The sequence below is a fragment of the Pan troglodytes genome, chromosome 20 (assembly GCF_028858775.2).
Source record: "Pan troglodytes isolate AG18354 chromosome 20, NHGRI_mPanTro3-v2.0_pri, whole genome shotgun sequence".
Lineage (NCBI taxonomy): Eukaryota > Metazoa > Chordata > Mammalia > Primates > Hominidae > Pan > Pan troglodytes.
In genome coordinates this window covers 61772190-61792767 of record NC_072418.2, presented here as the reverse complement: position 1 = coordinate 61792767, position 20578 = coordinate 61772190, and positions in this window count along the sequence as shown.

Below are 20578 nucleotides of genomic sequence, written 5' to 3'. Positions count from 1 at the left end.
ATGGAAATATCTACACCACTATCTGTATAAATGTGGAAATATCTAAACCGCTATCTCTATAAACATGGAAATGTCTACACCGCTATCTGAATAAACATGGAAATATCTACATGGCTATCTGTATAAACATGGTAATATCTATATCGCCATCTGTATAAACATGGAAATAACTACACAGTCATCTGTATAAACATGAAAATATCTACACCACTATATGTATAAACATGGAAATATCTACAACGCTATCTGTATAAACATGGAAATATCTACATAGCTATCTCTATAAACATGGAAATATCTACACCAACATCTGTATAAACATGGAAATATCTACACCGCTATCTGTATAAATATGGCAATATCCACACCGCTATCTCTATAAACATGGAAATCTCTACACTGCTATCTGTATAAACGAGGAAATAACTGCATGGCTATGTTTATAATTATGGAAATATCTACACCGCCATCTGTATAAACATGGAAATAACTACACAGTCATCTGTATAAACATGGAAATATCTACACCACTATCTGTGTAAACATGGAAATATCTGCACTGCCATCTGTATAAACATGGATGTATCTACACAGCCATCTCTATAAACATAGAAATATCTACATCGCTATCTGTTTAAACATGGAAATAGCCACACCGCTATCTGTATAAACATGGAAATATCTACACCGCTATCTGTATAAAGATGGAAATATCTACACAACCCTCTTTTTAAACATGGAAGTGTCTACACCGTAATCTTCATAAACATGGAAATATCTACAACACTATCTGTGTCAACATGGAAATATCTACACAGCTGTCTGTGTAAACATTCAACCATGTTCACCTCTATCTGTGTGAAGATGGAAATACCTACACCGCAATCTGTGCAAATATGGAAATATCTACACCTCTATCTCTGTAAACATGTAAATATTTACACCGCTATCTCTATAAACATGGAAATATCTACCCCGCCATCTGTATAAACATGGAATTAACTACACAGTCATCTGTATAAACATGGAAATATCTACACCACTATCTCTAAAAACATGGAAATATCGACACTGCCATATCTATAAACATGGAAATATCTACATCTCTATCTGTATAAACATGGAAATAGACACACCGCTATCTGTATAAACATAGAAATATCTACACCGCTATCTGTATAAACATGGAAATATCTACACCGCTATCTTTATAAACATGCAAATACCTACACCGCAATCTGTATAAACATGCAAATATCTACAACACTATCTGTGACATCATGGAAATATCTACACAGCTGTCTGTGTAAACATGGAAATATGTGCACCGCTATCTGTGTGAAGATGGAAATATCTACACCGCAATCAGTGCAAATATGGAAATATCTACACCTCTATCTCTGTAAACATGAAAATATCTACACCGCTATCTGTATAAACCTGGAAATATCTACACCACTATCTGTATAAACATGGAAATCTCTACACCACGACCTGTGTAAACATGGATATATCTACACCGCTATCTGTATAAACATGGAAATATCTTCACCGCTATCTTCATAAACATGGAAATATCTACACCGCCATCTGTATATACATGGAAATACCTACACAGTCATCTGTAAAAGCATGGAAATATCTACACTTCCATCTGTAAAAGCATGGAAATATCTACACAGCCATCTCTATAAACATGGAAATATGTACACCGCTATTTCTTTTAACACGGAAATAGCCACACCGCTATCTGTATAAACATGGAAATATTTACACTGCCATCTGTAAAAACATGGAAATATCTACACAGTCCTCTGTATAAACATGGAAATATCTACACCGCTATCTCTATAAACATCGAAATACCTACACCGCTATCTGTATAAACATGGAAATATCTACACTGGTATCAGCAAAAACATGGAAATATCTACACTGCCATCTGTATAAAGATGGAAATATCTACACCACGAGCAGTATAAATATAGAAATATCTACACCGCTATCTGTATAAATATGGAAATGTCTACACCGCTATCTCTGTAAACATGGAAATGTCTACACCGCTATCTGTATAAACATGGAAATATCTACATGGCTATCTCCATAAACATGGAAATATCTTCACCACCATCTGTATTAACATGGAAATAACTACACAGTCATCTGTATAAACATGGAAATATCTACACCACTATCTGTGTATACATGGAAATATCTACACTGCCATCTGAATAAACATGGATATATATACACAGCCATCTCTATAAACATGGAAATATCTACATCTCTCTCTGTATAAACATGGAAATAGCCACACCGCTATCTGTATAAACATGGAAATACCTACACTGCTATCTGTAAAAACCTGGAAATATCTACACAGTCATCTGTATAAACATGGAAATATCTACACCGCTATCTCTATACACATGGAAATACCTACACTGCTATCTGTAAAAACATGGAAATATCTACACCGCTATCTGCATGGTCATGGAAATGCCTACACTGCCATCTGCATAAAGATGGAAATGTCTACACTGTGAGCAATATAAATAAGGAAATATCTACACCGCTATCTCTATAAACATAGAAATATCTACACCACCATCTCTGTAAACATCGAAATATCTATACCGCCATCTGCATAAACCTGGAAATATCTACACCGCCATCTGTATAAACATGGAAATATCTACACCGCTATCTGTATAAATCTGGAAATATATACACTGCAATCTGAATAAACATGGAAATATCTACACTATCTGTCTCAACATGGAAATATCTACACATCTGTCTGTGTAAACATGCAAATATGTACACCGCTATCTGTGTGAAGATGGAAATATCTACACCGCAATCTGTGCAAATATGGAAATATCTACACCTCTATATTTGTAAACATGGAAATACCTACAACGCTATCTGTATAAACATGGAAATATCTACGCCACTATCTGTATAAACATGGAAATATCTACACCAAAATCTGTAGAAACATGAATATATCTACACCGATATCTGTATAAACATGGAAATATCTACACCACAATCTGTAGAAACATGAATATATCTACACCGCTTTCTGTATAAACATGGAAATATCTACACCGCTATCAGTATAAATATGGAAATATCTACACCGCTATCATTATGAACATGGAAATATCTTCACCGCCATCTCTATAAACATGGAAATATCTACACGGACATCTGCATAAACATGGAAATATCTACACCACCATCTGCATAAACATAGAAGTATCTACACCGCTATCTGAATAAATATGGAAATATCTACACCGCTATCTCTGTAAACATGGAAATGTCTACACCGCTCTCTTTATAAACATAGAAATATCTACATGGCTATCTCTATAAACATGGAAATATCTACACCACCATCTGTATAAACATGGAAATAACTACACAGTCATCTGTATAAACATGGAAATATCTACACCACTATCTGTGTAAACATAGAAATATCTACACTGCCATCTGTATAAACATGGATATATCTACACAGTCATCTCTATAAACATGGAAATATCTACACCGCAATCTGTATAAACATGGAAATATCTACAGCAGTATCTGTGTCAACATGGAAATATCTACACAGCTGTCTGTGTAAACATGCAAATAGGTACACCGCTATCTGTGTGAAGATGGAAATATCTACACCGCAATCTGTGCAAATATGGAAATATCCACACCTCTATCTCTTAAACTATGGAAATATCCACACCGCTATCTGTATAAACATGGAAATATCTACACCACCATCTTTATGAACATGGAAATATCTACACCCCAATCTGTATAAACATGGATATATGAACACCGCTATCTGCATAAACATGGAAATATCTACACCGCTATCTGTACAAATATGGAAATATCTACAACGCTATCTTTGTAAACATGAAAATATCTACACCGCCATCGGTATAAACATGGAAATAACTACACACTCATCTGTATAAACATGGAAATGTCTACACCACTATCTGTATAAACATGGAAATCTCTACACTGCCATCTGTATAAACATGTAAATATCTACACATCCATCTCTATGAACATGGAAATATCTACACCGCTATCTGTATAAACATGGAAATATCTACACTGCCATCTTAATAAACATGGAAATACCTACACCGCTATCTTTATAACCATGGAAATATCTACACCGCGAACTCCATAAACATGGAAATGGCTACACCGCTATCTGTTTAAACATGGAAATATCTGCATGGCTATGTCTATAAACATGGAATCATCTACCCCGCCATCTGCATAAACTTGGAAATAACTACACAGACATCTGTATAAACATGGAAATATCTACACCACTATCTGTATAAACATGGAAATATCTACACTGCCACCTTTATAAACATGGAAATATCTACACAGCCATCTCTATATACATGGAAATATCTACATCGTTATCTGTATAAACATGGAAATAGCCACACCAATATCTGTAGAAACGTGGAAATATCTACACAACCATCTCTATAAACATGGAAATATCTACACCACGATCTGTACAAACATGGATATATCTACAACGCTATCTGTATAAACATGGATATACCTACACCGCTGTCTGTATAAACATGGAAATATCTACACCGCCATCTGTATATACATGGAAATACCTACACAGTCATCTATATAAACATGAAAATATCTACACTGCCAACTGTGTAAACATGGAAATATCTACACAGCCATCTCTATAAACATGGAAATATCTACACCGCTATCTCTATAAACATGGAAATAGCCACACCGCTATCTGTATGAACATGGAAATATTTACACTACCATCTGTAAAAACATGGAAATATCTACACAGTCCTCTGTATAAACATGGAAATATCTACACCGCTATCTCTATAAACATGGAAATACCTACACCGCTGTCTGTATAAACATGGAAATATCTACACCGCTATCTCTATAAACATGGAAATAGCCACACCGCTATCTGTATAAACATGGAAATATCTACACTACTATCTGTATAAACATGGAAATATCTACACCGTTATCTTTATATACATGGTAATATCTACACCAAACTCTCTATAAACATGGAAATATCTACAACACTGCCTGTGTAAACATGGAAATATCTACACAGCTGTCTGTGTAAACATGCAAATATCTACACCGCTATCTGTGTGAAGATGGAAATATCTACACCGCAATCTGTGCAAATATGGAAATACCTACACCTCTATCTCTGTAAACATGGAAATATCTACACCGCTGTCTGTATAAAAATGGAAATATCTACACCACTATCTGTATAAACATGGAAATATATACACCACGATCTGTGTAACATGGATATATCTACACCGCTCTCCGTATAAACATTGAAATATCTACACTTCTATCTGTAGGAAATACCAACACCGCTATCTTTATAAACATGGAATTATCTACACCACCATCAGTATATACATGGAAATAACTACACAGCCATCTGTATAAACATGGAAATATCTACACTGCCATCTGTATAAACATGGAAATATCTACACAGCCATCTCTATAAACATGGAATTATCTACACCGCTATCTCTATAAACATGGAAATAGCCACACCGCTATCTGTATAAACATGGAAATATCTACACCGCTATCTCTATAAACATGGAAATAGCCACACCGCTATCTGTATAAACATGGAAATATTCACACTGCCATCTGTAAAAACATGGAAATATCTACACAGTCCTCTGTATAAACATGGAAATATCTACACCGCTATCTCTATAAAGATGGAAATAACTACACCGCTATCTGTATAAACATGGAAATCTCTACGCCACTATCTGCAAGAACACAGAAATATCTACACTGTCATCTGTATAAAGATGGAAATATCTACACCACGAGCAGTATAAATATGGAAATATCTACACCGCTATCTCAAAAAACGTAGAAATACCTTCACTGCCATCTCTATAAACATGGAAATGTCTACAGGGCCATCAGCATAAACATGGAAATATCTACACCCCCATGTCTGCAAACATGAAAATATCTACACCGATATCTCTATAAATATGGAAATATCTACACCGCTATCTCTGTAAACATGGAAATGTCTACACCGCTATCTTTATAAACATGGAAATATCTACATGGCTGTCTCTATAAACATGGAAATATCTACACCACTATCTGTATAAACATGGAAATATCCACACTGCCATCTGTATACACATGGAAATATCCACACAGCCATCTCTATAAACATGGAAATATCTACAACACTATCTGAGTATACGTGGAAATATCTACACAGCTGTCTGTGTAAACATGCAAATATGTACACCGCTATCTGTGTGAAGATGGAAATATCTACACCGCAACCTATGCAAACATGGAAATATCTACACTTCTATCCCTGTAAACCTGGAAATATGTACACCGCTGTCTGTATAAACATGGAAATATCTACACCACTATCTGTATAAACATGGAAATACCTACAACACTATCTGTATAAACATGGATATATCTACACCACTATCTATATACATATGGAAATATCTACACCGCTATCTGTATAAATATGGAAATATCTACATCGCTATCTTTATAAACATGGAAATATCTACACCGCCATCTGTATATACATGGAAATACCTACACAGTCATCTGTATAAACATGGAAATATCTATACCACTATCTGTATAAACATGGAAATATCCACACTGCCATCTGTATAAACATGGAAATATCTACACAGCCATCTCTATAAACATGGAAATATCTACACCGCTATCTCTATAAACATGGAAATAGCCACACCGCTACCTGTATAAACATGGAAATATCTACACCGCCATCTGTAAAAACATGGAAATATCTACACAGTCATCAGTATAAACATGGAAATAACTACACCGCTTTCTCTATAAACATGGAAATACCTACACCGCTATCTGTATAAACATGGAAATACCTACAGCGCTATCTGTACAAATATGGAAATATCTACACCGCTATCTTTATAAACATGGAAATATCTACACCACCATCTGTATATACATGGAAATACCTAAACAGTCGTCTGTATAAACATGGAAATATCTATACCACTATCTGTATAAACATGGAAATATCTACACTGCCATCTGTATACACATGGAAATATCTACACAGCCATCTCTATAAACATGGAAATATCTACACCGCTATCTCCATAAACATGAAAATAGCCATACCGCTATCTGTATAAACATGGAAATATCTGCAATGCCATCTGTAAAAACATGGAAATATCTACACAGTCATCTGCATAAACATGGAAATATCTACACCGCTATCTCTATAAACATGGAATTACCTACACCGCTATCTGCATGATCATGGTAATACCGACACTGCCATCTGTATAACGATGGAAATAACTACACCGCGAGCAGTATAAATATGGAAATATATACACCGCTATCTCTATAAACATAGTAATATCTACACCGCCATCTCCATAAACATGGAAATAACTACACCGCCATCTGCATAAACATGGAAATATCTACATGGCTGTGTCTATAAACATGGAAATATCTACACCGCCATCTTTATAAACAAGGAAATAACTACACAGTCATCTGCATAAGCATGGAAATGTCTACACCACTATTTTTATAAACATGGAAATATCTACACTGCCATCTGTATAAACATGGAAATATCCACACAAAAATCTCTATAAACATGGAAATATCTACATCGCTATCTGAATAAACTTGGAAATAGCCACACCGCTATCTGTATAAGCATGGAAATATCTACACCGCTATCTGTATAAACATGGAGAGATCAACACCCCTATCTGAATAAACATGGAAATATCTACACCGCTATCTGTATAAACACGGAAATATCTACACCGCTATCTTTATAAACATGGAAATATCTACACCGCAATCTGTATAAACATGGAAATATCTACCACACTATCTGTGTCAACATGGAAATATCTTCACAGCTGTCTGTGTAAACTTGCAGATATGTACACCGCTATCTGTGTGAAGATGGAAATATCTACACCGTAATCTGTGCAAATATGGAAATATCTACACCTCTATCTCTGTAAATATGGAAATATATACACCGCTATCTGTATAAACATGGAAATATCTACACCGCTATCTGTATAAATATGGAAATAGCTGCACCGCTATCTTTATAAACATGAAAATATCTACACCACCATCTGTTTATACATAGAAATACCTACACAGTCGTCTGTATAAACATGGAAACATCTATAACACTATCTGTATAAACATGGAAATATCTACTCTGCCATCTGTATAAACATGGAAATATCTACACAGCCAACTCTATAAACATGGAAACATCTACACCGCTATCTCTATCAACATGGAAATAGCCACACCGCTATCTGTATAAGCATGGAAATATCTACACCGCCATCCGTAAAAACACGCAAATATCTACACAGTCATCTGTATAAACATGCAAATATCTACACCGCTATCTCTATAAACATGGAAATGTCTACACCTCTATCTGTATAAACATGGAAATATCTACATGGCTATGTCTATAAACATGGAAGTATCTACACCGCCATCTGTATCAACATGGAAATAACTACACAGTCATCTGTATAAACATGGAAATATCTGCACCACTACCTGTATAAACATGAAAATATCTACACAGCCATCTGTATAAACATGGAAATATCTACACCGCTATCTGCATAAACATGGAAATAGCCACACTGCCATCTGTATAAGGATGGAAATATCTACACCGCGAGCAGTATAAATATGGAAATATCTACACCGCTATCTCTATAAACCTAGAAATATCTACACCATTTCTATAAACATGGAAATATCTACACCGCCATCTGCATAAACATGGAAATATCTACACCGCCATCTGTATAAACATGGAATTATCTACACCGCTATCTGTATAAATATGGAAATATGTAAACCGCTATCTCTATAAACATGGAAATCTCTACACCGCTATATTTATAAACATGCAAATATATACACAGCCATCTCTATAAACATGCAAATATCTACATCGCTATCTGTATAAACATGGAAATAGCCACACCACTATCTGTATAAACACAGAAATATCTACACCACTATCTGTATAAACATGGAAATATCTACACCGTTATCTCTATAAACATGGAAATATCTACACTGCAATCTCTATAAACATGGAAATATCTACAACACTATCTGTTTAAACATGGAAATATCTACACAGCTGTCTGTGTAAACATGCAAATATGTACACCGCTATCTGTGTGAAGATGGAAATATCTACACCGCAATCTGTGCAAATATTGAAATACCTACACCTCTATCTCTGTAAACATGGAAATATCTACACTGCTATCTGTGTAAACATGGAAATATATACACAGCCATGTCTATAAACATGGAAATATCTACACCGCTATCTCCATAAACATGGACATAGCCACACCGCTACCTGTAGAAACATAGAAATAACTACACCGCCATCTGTAAAAACCGGGAAATATCTACACAGTCATATGTATAAACGTGGAAATATCTACACCGCTATCACTATAAACATGGAAATACCTACACCGCTATCTGTATAAACATGGAAATAACTACACCGCTATCTGCATGAACATGGAAATAACTACACTGCCATCTGCATAAAGATGGAAATATCTACACCGCGAGCAGTCTAAGTATGGAAGTATCTACACCGCTCTCTCTATGAACTTGAAATATCTACTCTGCCATCTCTATAAACATGGAAATTTCTACACCGCCATCTGCATAGACATGGAAATATCTATACTGCCATCTGTATAAACATGGAAATATCTACACCGCTATCTGTATATGTATGGAAATATCTACACCGCTATCTCTATAAACATGGAAATGTCTACACCGCTATCTGTATAAACATGGAAATATCTACAAGGGTATCTCTATAAACATGGAAATATCTACACCGCCATCTGTATAAACATGGAAATAACTACACAGTCGTCTGTATATACATGGAACTATCTACAAAACTATCTGTAAAAACATGGAAATATCGACACTGCCATCTGTATAAACATGGAAATATCTACACAGCCATCTCTATAAACATGGAAATATCTACATCGATATCTGTATAAACATGGAAATAGCCACACCGCTATCTGTATAAACATGGAAATATCTACACCGCTACCTGTATAAACATGGAAATATCTACACCGCTATCTCTATAAACATGGAAATATCTACACCGCAATCTGTATAAACATGGAAATATCAACACCGCTATCTCTATAAACATGCAAATAGCCACACCGCTATCTTTATCAACATGGAAATATCCACACTGCAATCTGTATAAACATGGAAATATCTACAACACTATCTGTGTAAACATGGAAATATCTACACAGGTCTCTGTGTAAACATGCAAATATGTACACCGCTATCTGTGTGAAGATGGAAATAACTACACCGCAATCTGTGTAAATATGGAAATACTTACACCTCTATCTCTGTAAACAAGGAAATATCTACACCGCTATCTGTATAAACATGGAATTACCTACACCGCTATGTGTATAAATATGGAAATATCTACACCGCTATCTTTATAAACATGGAAATATCTACACCGCCGTCTGTATATACATGGAAATACCTACACAGTCATGTGTATAAACATGGAAATATCTATACCACTATCTATATAAACATGGAAATATCTACACTGCCATCTGTATAAACATGGAAATATCTACACAGACATCTCTATAAACATGGAAATATCTACACCGCTATCTCTATAAACATGGAAATAGCCACACAGCTATCTGTATAAACATGGAAATATCTACACCGCTATCTGTATAAACATGGAAATATCTACACCACCCTCTTTATAAACATGGAAATATCTACACCGTAATCTGTATAAACATGGAAATATCTACAACACTATCTGTGTCAACATGGAAATATCTACACAGCTGTCTGTTTAAACATACAAATATGTACACCGCTATCTGTGTGAAGATGGAAATATCTACACTGCAGTCTGTGCAAATATGGAAATGTCTACACCTCTTTCTCTGTAAACATGGAAATATTTACACTGCTATCTGTATAAACATGGAAATATCTACACCACCATCTGTATAACCATGAAAATATCTACACCACGATCTGTATAAACATGCATATATCTACACCGCTATCTGCATGAACATGGAAATACCTACACTGCCATCTGTATAAGGATGGAAATATCTACACCGCGAGCAGTATAAATATGGAAATACCTACACCGCTATCTCTATAAACATAGAAATATCTACACCATTTCTATAAACATGGAAATATCTACACCGCCATCTGCATAAACATGGAAATATCTACACCGCCATCTGTATAAACATGGAATTATCTACACCGCTATCTGTATAAATATGGAAATATGTAAACCGCTATCTCTATAAACATGGAAGTCTCTACACCGCTATATTTATAAACATGCAAATATCTACACAGCCATCTCTATAAACATGCAAATATCTACATCGCTGTCTGTATAAACATGGAAATAGCCACACCACTATCTGTATAAACATGGAAATATCTACACCACTATCTGTATCAACATGGAAATATCTACACCGTTATCTGTATAAACATGGAAATATCTACACTGCAATCTCTATAAACATGGAAATATCTACAACACTATCTGTTTAAACATGGAAATATCTACACAGCTGTCTGTGTAAACATGCAAATATGTACAGCGCTATCTGTGTGAAGATGGAAATATCTACACCGCAATCTGTGCAAATATGGAAATACCTGCACCTCTATCTCTGTAAACATGGAAATATCTACACCGCTATCTGTGTAAACATGGAAATATATACACAGCCATCTCTATAAACATGGAAATATCTACACCGCTATCTCCATAAACATGGACATAGCCACACCGCTACCTGTATAAACATAGAAATAACTACACCGCCATCTGTAAAAACCTGGAAATATCTACACAGTCATCTGTATAAACTTGGAAATATCTACACCGCTATCACTATAAACATAGAAATACCTACACCGCTATCTGTATAAACATGGAAATATCTACACCGCTATCTGCATGAACATGGAAATAACTACACTGCCATCTGCATAAAGATGGAAATATCTACACCGCGAGCAGTCTATGGAAGTATCTACACCGCTATCTCTATGAACTTAGAAATATCTTCTCTGCCATCTCTATAAACATGGAAATTTCTACACCGCCATCTGCATAAACATGGAAATATCTATACTGCCATCTGTATAAACATGGAAATATCTACACCGCTATCTGTATATGTATGGAAATATCTACAACGCTATCTCTATAAACACGGAAATGTCTACACCGCTATCTGTATAAACATGGAAATATCTACAAGGGTATCTCTAAAAACATGGAAATATCTACACCGCCATCTGTATAAACATGGAAATAACTACACAGTCGTCTGTATAAACATGGAACTATCTACAACACTATCTGTAAAAACATGGAAATATCGACACTGCCATCTGTATAAACATGGAAATATCTACACAGCCATCTCTATAAACATGGAAATATCTACATCGATATCTGTATAAACATGGAAATAGCCACACCGCTATCTGTATAAACATGGAAATATCTACACCGCTACCTGTATAAACATGGAAATATCTACACCGCTATCTCTATAAACATGGAAATATCTACACCACAATCTGTATAAACATGGAAATATCAACACCGCTATCTCTATAAACATGCAAATAGCCACACCGCTATCTTTATCATCATGGAAATATCCACACTGCAATCTATATAAACATGGAAATATCTACAACACTATCTGGTAAACATGGAAATATCTACACAGGTCTCTGTGTAAACATGCAAATATGTACACCGCTATCTGTGTGAAGATGGAAATAACTGCACCGCAATCTGTGTAAATATGGAAATACTTACACCTCTATCTCTGTAAACAAGGAAATATCTACACCGCTATCTGTATAAACATGGAATTACCTACACCACTATGTGTATAAATATGGAAATATCTACACCTCTATCTTTATAAACATGGAAATATCTATACCGCCGTCTGTATATACATGGAAATACCTACACAGTCATGTTTATTAACATGGAAATATCTATACAACTATCTGTATAAACATGGAAATATCTACACTGCCATCTGTATAAACATGGAAATATCTACACAGCCATCTCTATAAACATGGAAATATCTACACCGCTATCTCTATAAACATGGAAATAGCCACACCGCTATCTGTATAAACATGGAAATATCTACACCGCTATCTGTATAAACATGGAAATATCTACACCACCCTCTTTATAAACATGGAAATATCTACACCGTAATCTGTATAAACATGGAAATATCTACAACACTATCTGTGTCAACATGGAAATATCTACACAGCTGTCTGTTTAAACATACAAATATGTACACCGCTATCTGTGTGAAGATGGAAATATCTACACTGCAGTCTGTGCAAATATGGAAATGTCTACACCTCTTTCTCTGTAAACATGGAAATATTTACACCGCTATCTGTATAAACATGGAAATATCTACACCACCATCTGTATAACCATGGAAATATCTACACCACGATATGTATAAACATGCATATATCTACACCGCTATCTGCATGAACATGGAAATACCTACACTGCCATCTGTATAAGGATGTAAATATTTACACCGCGAGCAGTATAAATATGGAAATATCTACACCGCTATCTCTATAAACATAGAAATCTCTACACCATTTCTATAAACATGGAAATATCTACACCGCCATCTGCATAAACATGGAAATATCTACACCGCAATATGTATAAACATGGAAATATCTACAACAGCATCTGTGTCAACACGGAAATATCTACAGAGCTGTCTGTGTAAACATGCAAATATGTACACCGCTATCTGTGTGAAAATGGAAATATCTACACCGCAATCTTTGCAAATATGGAAATATCTACACCTCTATCTCTGTAAACAAACATGGAAATATCTACACCGCTATCCCTCTAAACATGGAAATATCTACACCGCTTTCTGTATAAAGATGGAAATTTCCACACCGCCATCTCTATAAACATGGAAATATCTACACCGCCTTCTCTATAAACATGGAAATAACTACACCGCCATCTGTATAAACATGGAAATATCTACACTATGATCTCTATAAACATGGAAATATCTACAACACTATCTCTATAAACATGGAAATAACTACACCGCTAACTGTATAAACATGGAAGTATCTACACTGCTATCTGTATAAATTTGGAAATATCTACACCGCTGTCTCCATAAACGTGGAAATATCTACACCGCTATCTGTATAAACATAGAAATGTCTACGCCACTATCTCTGTAAACATGGAAATATCTACACCGCCATCTATATAAACAAGGAAATTCCTACACAGTCACCTGTATAAACATGGAAATATCTACACCACCATCCATATCAGCATGGAAATATCTACACAGCCATATGTATAAACATGGAAATATCAACACCGCTATCTGTATAAACATGGAAATACCTACAATTCTATCTTTATGCACCTGGAAATATCTACACCGCTATCCCAACAAACATGGAAATATCAAGACCGCTATCTGTATAAACATGGAAATCACTACACCACTATCTGTGTTAACATGGAAATATCTACACCGCAATCTGTATGATGGAAATATCTACACCGCTAACTGTATAAAGACGGAAATATCTACACCGCGATCTGTATAAACATGGAAATATCTACACCGCTATCTGTATAAACATGGAAATATCTACACTGCTATCTCTATAAACATGGAAATATCAACACCGTCATCTTTACAAACATGAAAATATCTACACGGTCATCTTTATAAACATTGAAATATCTACACCACCATCTCTATAACATGAAAATATCTACACCGCCATCTGTCTACACATGGAAATATCTACACAGGCATCTGTAGAAACATGGAAATGTCTACAACGCTATCTCTGTAAACATGGAAATACCTACACTGCTATCTCTATAAACATGGAAATATCTACACCGTTATCTCTATATACATGGAAAATCTACACCGCCATCTCTAAAAACATGAAAATATCTACACCGCAATCTCCATAAACATTGAACTATCTACACCGCCATCGGTATAAACATGGAAATACCTACACCACAATCTGTATAAACATGGAAATATCTACACCACGATCCGTATACACATGGAAGTATCTACACTGCTATCTTTATAAACATGGAAATATCTACACCGCTATCGCTACAAACATGGAAATATCTACACCGTGATCTGTATATACATGGAAATACCTACACAATCATCTGTATAAACATGGAAATATCTGCACCACGATCTATATAAACATGGAAATATCTACATTGCCATTTCTATAAACATGGAAATATCTACACCGCCATGTGTATCAACATGGAAATATCTACATAGTCATCTGTATGAACATGGAAATATGTACACCACCATCTGAAAAAACGAGGAAATATCTACACTGCTATCTGTATACACATGGAAATATCTACACTGCCATCTGTATAAAGATGGAAAATCTACATTTTGAGAATTATAAACTTTGAAGTATATACACCGCTATCTGTATAAACATGATAATACCAACACCGCTATCTGTGTAAAAGTGGAAACATCTACACCGCTATCTATACAAACATGGAGATATCTACGCCGCTATCTTTATAAACATGGAAATATCAACATCGCTCTCTGTATATACATGGAAATATCTACACCGCTATCGGTATAAACATGGAAATATCTACACCGCTATCTCTGTAAACTTGGAAATATCTTCACCGCTCTCTGTATAAAGATGGAAATATCTACACCACTATCTGTATAAACATGGAAATATCTACACCGCTATCTCTATAAACATGGAAATATCTACACCACTATCACTATAAACATGGAAATATCTACACCGCTTTCTGTATAAAGATGGAAATTTCTCCACAGCCATCTCTTCAAACGTGGAAATATCTACACCGCCATCTCAATAAACATGGAACTATCTATAGTGCTATCTTTATAAACATGGAAATATCTACACCACGGTCTGTATAAACATGGAAAAGTATACACCGCTATGTCTATAAACATGGAAATATCTCCACAGTCATCTGTATAAACACGGAAATATCTACACCACCATCTGTATAAACATGGAAGTATCTACACTGCCATCAGTATAAACATGGAAATATCTACACCGTCATCTGTATAAACATGGAAATATCTACACAGTCATCTGTATGAACATGGAAATTAGTACACCACCAACTGAATAAACACGGAAATATCTACACTGCCATCTGGATAAACACGGAAATGTCTACACACCCATCTCTATAAACATGGAAATATCTACATCGCTATCTGTATAAATATGGAAATAGCCACACCGCTATCTGTATAAACATGGAAATATGTACACCGCTATCTGTATAAACATGGAAATATCTACACCGCAATCTCTATAAACATGGAAATATCTACAGCACTATCTGTGTCATCATGTAAATATCTACACAGCTGTCTGTGTAAACATGCAAATATGTACACCGCTATCTGCGTGAAGATGGAAATATCTAAAACCGCAATCTGTGCAAATATGGAAATATCTACACCTCTATCTCTGTAAGCATGGAAATATCTACACCGCTATCTGTATAAACATGGAAATATCTACACCACTATCTGTATAATCATGGAAATATCTACACCACGGTCTATATAAACATGGATATATCTACAGCGCTATCTGTATAAACATGTAAATATCTACACTGCTATCTGTATAAATATGAAAGTATCTACACCACTATCTTTATAAACATGGAAATATCTACACCGCCATCTGTATATACTTGGAAATACCTACACAGTCATCTGTATAAACATGGAAATATCTACACTACCATCTGAATAAACATGGAAATATCTACACAGCCATCTCTATAAACATGGAAATATCTACACCGCTATCTCTATAAACATGGAAATAGCCACACCGCTATCTGTATAAACATGGAAATATTTACACTGCCATCTGTAAAAACATGGAAATATCTACACAGTCCTCTGTATAAACATGGAAATATCTACACCGCTATCTCTATAAACATCGAAATACCTACACCGCTATCTGTATAAACATCGAAATATCTATACTGCTATCTGCAATAATATGGAAATATCTACACTGCCATCTGTATAAAGATGGAAATATCTACACCGCGAGCAGTATAAATATGGAAATATCTACACCGCTATCTCTGTAAACATAGAAATATCTACACCGCCATCTCTATAAACATGGAAATACCTAAACGGACATCTGCATAAACATGGAAATACCTACACCACCATCTGTATAAACATGGAAATATCTACACCGCTATCTGTATAAATATGGAAATATCTACACCGCTATCTCTGTAAACAGGGAAATGTCTACACCGCTATCTGTATAAACATGGAAATATCTGCATGGCTATGTTTATAATCATGGAAATCTCTACACCGCCATCTGTATAAACATGGAAATAACTACACAGTCATCTGTATAAACATGGAAATATCTACACCACTATCTGTGTAAAGATGGAAATATCTACAATGCCATCTGTATAAACATGGATATATCTACACAGTCATCTCTATAAACATGGAAATATCTACATCGCTATCTGTATAAACATTTAAATAGCCACACCGCTATCTGTATAAACCTGGAAATATCTACACCGCTATCTGTATAAATATGGAAATATCTACACCGCTATCTTTATAAACATGGAAATATCTACACCGCCATCTATATAAACATGGAAATTGCTACACAGTCACCTATATAAACATGGAAATATCAACAGCACCATCCATATCAGCATGGAAATATCTACACAGCCATCTGTATAAACATGGAAATATCAACACCGCTATCTGTATAAACATGGAAATAGCTACAATTCTATCTTTATGCACCTGGAAATATCTACACCGCTTTCTGTATAAACATGAAAATATCTACACAGCTCTCTGTGTAAACATGGAAACATCTACATGGCTATCTATATAAAGATGGAAATATCTACACCGCTATCTGTATAAAGATGGAAATATCTACACCGCTATCTGTATAAACATGGAAATATCTGCACCGCTATCTGCATATACATGGAAATGTCTGCACTGCTATCAGTATAAACATGGAAATATCTACAAAGCTTCCTGTGTAAACATGGAAATATCTACACCGCTATCTGTGAAAACATGGAAATATATACTCCGCTATCTGTATAAACATGGAAATACCTACACCGCTATCTATATAAACATGGAAATATCTACACCGCTATCTGCTTGAACATGGAAATAACTACACTGCCATCTGTATAAAGATGGAAATATCTACAACGGGAGCAGTATAAATATGGAAGTATCTACACCGCTGTCTCTATAAACAAAGAAATATCTACTCTGACATCTATATAAACATGGAAATATCTACACCACCATCTGCATAAATATGGAAATATCTACACTGCCATCTGTATAAACATGGAAATAACTTCAACACTATCTGTGTCATAATGGAAATATCTACACAGCTGTCTGTGTAAACATGCAAATATGTACACCGCTATCTGTGTGAAGATGGAAATATCTACACCGCAATCTGTGCAAATATGGAAATATCTACACCTCTATCTCTGTAAACATGGAAATATCTACACCGCTATCTGTATAAACATGGAAATATCTACACCACTATCTTTATAAACATGGAAATCTCTACATCACGACCTGTATAAACGTGGATATATCGACACCGCTATCTGTATAAACATGGAAATATGTACACCACTATCTGTATAAATATGGAAATATCCACACCGCTATCTTTATAAACATGGAAATATCTACACCGCCATCTGTATATACATGGAAATACCTACACAGTCATCTATATAAACATGGAAATATCTACACTGCCATCTGTATAAACATGGAAATATCTTCACAGCCATCTCTATAAACATGGAAATATCTACACCACTATCTCTATAAACATGGAAATACCCACACCGCTCTCTGTATAACATAGAAATATTTACACTGCCATCTGTAAAAACATGGAAATATCTACACAGTCCTCTGTATAAACATGGAAATATCTACACCGCTATCTCTATACTCATTGAAATACCTACACCGCTTTCTGTATAAACATGGAAATATCTACACCGCTATCTGCAAGAACATGGAAATATCTACACTGCCATCTGTATAAAGATGGAAATATCTACATCACGAGCAGTATAAATATGGAAATATCTACACCGCTATCTCTATAAACATAGAAATATCTACACTGCCATCTCTATAAACATGGAAATATCTACACGGCCATCTGCATAAACATGGAAATATCTACACCACCATCTGTATAAACATAGAATTATCTACACCGCTATCTGTATAAATATGGAAATATCTACACTATCTCTGTAAACATGGAAATGTCTACACCGCTATCTGTATAAACATGGAAACCTCTACATGGCTATCTGTATAAGGATGGAAATATCTACACCGCTATCTGTATAAAGATGGAAATATCTACACCGCTATCTGTATAAACATGGAAATAACTGCACCACGATCTATATAAACATGGAAATATCTACACTGCCATTTGTATAAACATGGAAATACCTACACCGCCATCTGTATAAACATGGAAATATCTACATAGTCTTCTGTATGAACATGGAAATATGTACACCACCATCTGAATAAACAAGGAAATATCTACACAGCTATCTGTATACACATGGAAATATCTACACTGCCATCTGTATAAAGATGGAAATATCTACATTTTGAGAATTATAAACTTCGAAATATGTACACCGCTATCTGTATAAACATGGAAGTACCAACACCGCTATCTGTGTAAAAGTGGAAACATCTACACCGCTATCTATATAAACATGGAGATATCTACGCCGCTATCTCTATAAACATGGAAATATCAACACCGCTCTCTGTATATACATGGAAATATCTACACCGCTATCTCTATAAACATGGAAATATCTACACCACTATCACTATAAACATAGAAATATCTACACCGCTTTCTGTATAAAGATGGAAATTTCTCCACAGCCATCTCTTCAAACATGGAAATATCTACACCGCCATCTCCATAAACATGGAACTATCTACAGTGCTATCTGTATAAACATGGAAATACTACACCACGGTCTGTATAAACATGGAAAAGTATACACCGCTATGTCTATCAACAT